The sequence below is a fragment of the Acomys russatus genome, chromosome 21 (assembly GCF_903995435.1).
Source record: "Acomys russatus chromosome 21, mAcoRus1.1, whole genome shotgun sequence".
Lineage (NCBI taxonomy): Eukaryota > Metazoa > Chordata > Mammalia > Rodentia > Muridae > Acomys > Acomys russatus.
This window is the reverse complement of record NC_067157.1, coordinates 16476492-16479995: the sequence shown is the minus strand read 5'-3', so window position 1 is coordinate 16479995 and position 3504 is coordinate 16476492. Positions and strand designations below refer to the sequence as shown.

The window sequence follows — 3504 nt, the reverse complement described above, 5'->3', positions numbered from 1 at the left end:
GTTATTGGGTTTGGTTTCTTGTCCATGTCTCAGAACTCGCTTTATAGTTGTAAGCTAATATGAATTACTTGTGTGAGCTGCTCTTGGTACTTAACACCTATTAATATGTTCAATTTTTAAACGGTTGTTTGAGGCAAGTACTATTATTATTGTATTTTAACTTTTTGTTGATTCTTTGTGAATTCCACATGATGCATTACAGTCCGGCTCATTTCCATGTCCCTTCATATCTGCCCTCAGCCCTTTAATCCCCCCCCAAGTAAAAGCATAAATCACCACTACCAAAACCAAAGCATACAAAACACTCAGCATGGAAACTGTAGGTGTCACAATGTGTCCCACAGGATATCCCTCTGTCCCTACAATCTTCACTTACAAATGTTTATTGCAGTAAGCCATTGGTCAGTTCAAGGTCTCTGACCTTTGTGACACCATCAATATGGGATCCTCATCAGGACTCCTCCCAATTATCTGGTTGTTGTCCTGTGTCATACAGATCCTGTACCTTTTGAACAGCAGGACTGGCCCTTCCATGCATCCTAACTGTTCACAGATGCCATCTCAGAGCCCTGGATCCAGGCCTGGGTGGTAGCAGAACTGCTCAGTGACACCGGCCCTTCTTTACCAGTTTTCCTTTATCTGCACCACCAGGGTGAGCTCTTCAGCCCTGTCCTGGTTAGGCCACCCAATGCTGCCATCAGCAGGAGGCAGGTTTAACTGTCTTGCCCTCATGCCTTGGGGGGCTGGCTCAAGGCCAGTGCCACTGTGTTGCCCAGGTGAGGGCCAGGGATAGCTCTCATGCCCTTGGGGTCAGCTCTCCTTGTCACCCCATGTCAGATGAGTGGCAGGGTCAGTTCTCCCATATCATGCACATGGGGCTGGCTCACCCATACCCCTGCCCTCAGGGCCAGCTCCACTGTGCTGCCAGGATGAGGTACAGGGCCAACTCTTCAGAACGCTGCATTCAGTAAAGGGCAGGCAGGCCCAGTTCTACACAGTCCCTGCACATTCAGGTGGTCCCCAGCTGCTGCCCTGACCAGGGACATCCTCGTGTTTTCTAGTTGGTAGTATGAGCTAAGGACATCAAAAGTGACCCCTGCAACTGTGTAGCCACGGTTTCAGACATGACCCTCAACAGCAACTCAGATTGGCACCTCACCATGGCCGCAGGTGGCAGAGCTGGCCACTCACAACAGGCTGCTGCTCCTCTCCACCCTTGAGTCTCCAGTTCCATCCCTCTTCATAATGCTCAAGGCGTTCCACGGCTCTTTCTCTCCCATCTGACCACCATATACTCACGCATTGTAGCTCCTGCTGCAGGCTGGCAATGCAGCTGGTGGGTCCCTGGGTGACACCCTCCATTTATACTACAAGGCGTGTTGGCAAGCCGGTGTTTATGGCCCACCTGTACCATGCACTGGGGACAGGTCTATGGGTGGCATGGCAGTCCACAAGGTCTCTTGTCTTCCTCCTTCTGCACTTGGCTGCCTGGATTTGATTTGATCTAGTCTTTATGTGTCCTGGGCATAAGACAGCTTTGGCCACCACGCCAGCCATGAAGCTAGGATAAACAAAGGACCTCCATCTTCACTGCCCCTGCCTGATAAAACAACATCACCAACAAGCCGTCTCTTTGTCCATTGCCAGGGGAAAATACTATTATTAACCCCACAAGGAAGCTGAGTCTCTGAGAAATTAGTGACGTGCTCAAGAATATAAATATGCTGCAAGATGGCGCCCACAGCCGTCTCTCTATTTTTTACTGCCCAGTGTGAGTTTTGGGAACTGCACTCTGGTCCTCTGTAAGAGCAGGAAGTGCTCATATCCGCAACCAGTTCTCTGCCCCTAGACTTTGGGCTGATTTTTTTTTTTTTTTTTAATGTTTTTGTAGGGTTTTCTTTTGTTTTGAGAGGGTAGGTTTTGTTTGTTTTGAGATAGGGTTTCAGTGTGTAGCCCTGTCCTAGACCTAGCAGGCTGTCCTTGAGCTCCCAGAGATCCTCCACCTGCCTCTCCCTCCAGAGTGCTGGGATTAAAGGCCTGTGTCACCCCCGCCCAGCTGATGGCTCGTAGAATTGTTTTTAACTGATAGTTTGGCCCAGAGTTTGAGAAGCTCTGACCTGTGGGACTCCACAGTTGTGTCACACTACTGGTAAATTGTAGTCTCTTTAATGCTGTATTTTCCCTTTTATAATCCCTCTTTAATAAAGCCATGTTCAGGAGTACTGCCTGGGTTTTATTCATAATTTCACCATGTGTAGTGATTGAGAGTTTTTTAAATTTTGGAGCCTGAAGAGTTGGCTCAGTGGTTAAGAGCACTTTCTGCTCTTGCACAGGACCTGGGTTCAATGCCCAGCACCACACGGTGCCTTACAACCATCTGTTACTTCAGTTCCAGGGCACCCAACACCCTGTTGTCATGCATTCAGGCAAAACACTCACACACACAGAATAATAAAATAAAACTTAAAATGCCCCTTTTAGTGAACGAGGATGTTTAGAGTGGTTAAGAGCGTTAAGTCCAAAGTGTCTGGATAGCATGACCTCTCATCTCGTGTAGTTCATGTCCTGCCAACTAGCATGAGCAGGAGTTGGATGGAGAAATTGAGGAAAACAAAGCTCTGAAAATTTGAAAACCTCTACAGCTTTTACTTTGGTTATGGAATCGTGGACACTCATCCAGGGAAGACAGTGAGTGTACAGGCACAATATTTGTGCACACTATCGTTGCCTGCAGCATAAGCAACTACAGATTTAAGTATACAGGCTAAATACATGCTTTAGGTTAGAGGGTTATTTGTTTTATGGGTTTATGTCTATGAGTATTTTGCTTCTCCCTCCCCCACCCCCCCGTCTTGTGTGCGTGTGTTACCCACGGAGACCAGAGGAAGTGTTGGATCCCCTGGAACTGACCATTTCAAGCTACCATGTGGATGCTGGGAATTAAACCCAGGTCCTGTGCAAGAGCAAGAAGTGCTCTTAGCCACTTAGCCGTCTCTTTAGCTCTGGTTATTAATGTTTTAAACTCCATATCCCCTGACACGCAAACACTAGAAGGTTCCAAGAAGCATTGTGAGTTATAATTTTCAGTTCTTGACATACTAGGAGTTAAAGTGAGAATTGTGGTTCACTCCTTTAGTCCTAGCACATGGGAAGCTGAGGCAGGTGGGTCTTTGTGAGTTTGAGACCAATCTGGTCTGCATAGTGAGTTCCAGGTCAGCCTGAGCTACATAGTGAGACTCTGTCAAGGAGAGAAAAAAAAAGAAAAAAAAAAGGGGGGGGGGGGAGAAAGAAAGAAAAATTGAGATTTTTCAAAGCAAGATTATTAAAGTGTTAATTACATTAGCTATAGCCATTAAAACTGATATGATCGTGTCATGGGCTTCTGGAAAATTCACTGGGCAACTTACTGTAAACACTGGCAGTTCTATGTATGAAGTTTCCCAGTTTTTTTTTTTTTTTAATAGAAAATGTGTTATTTTTGAGACAGGGTTGTTCCATGTCACC

The 3504-nt window shown here is 46.5% G+C and overlaps 1 non-coding gene across 1 annotated transcript; it reads right to left on the bottom strand.

The window, feature by feature from the left end:
• Positions 1-1511: 1511 nt before the first annotated feature.
• Positions 1512-1652, bottom strand: LOC127205401 (small nucleolar RNA SNORA48). Its single transcript, XR_007832617.1, has one exon. It is a non-coding gene; the product is annotated as a small nucleolar RNA SNORA48 (small nucleolar RNA).
• Between the last annotated feature and the right edge of the window lie 1852 nt (positions 1653-3504).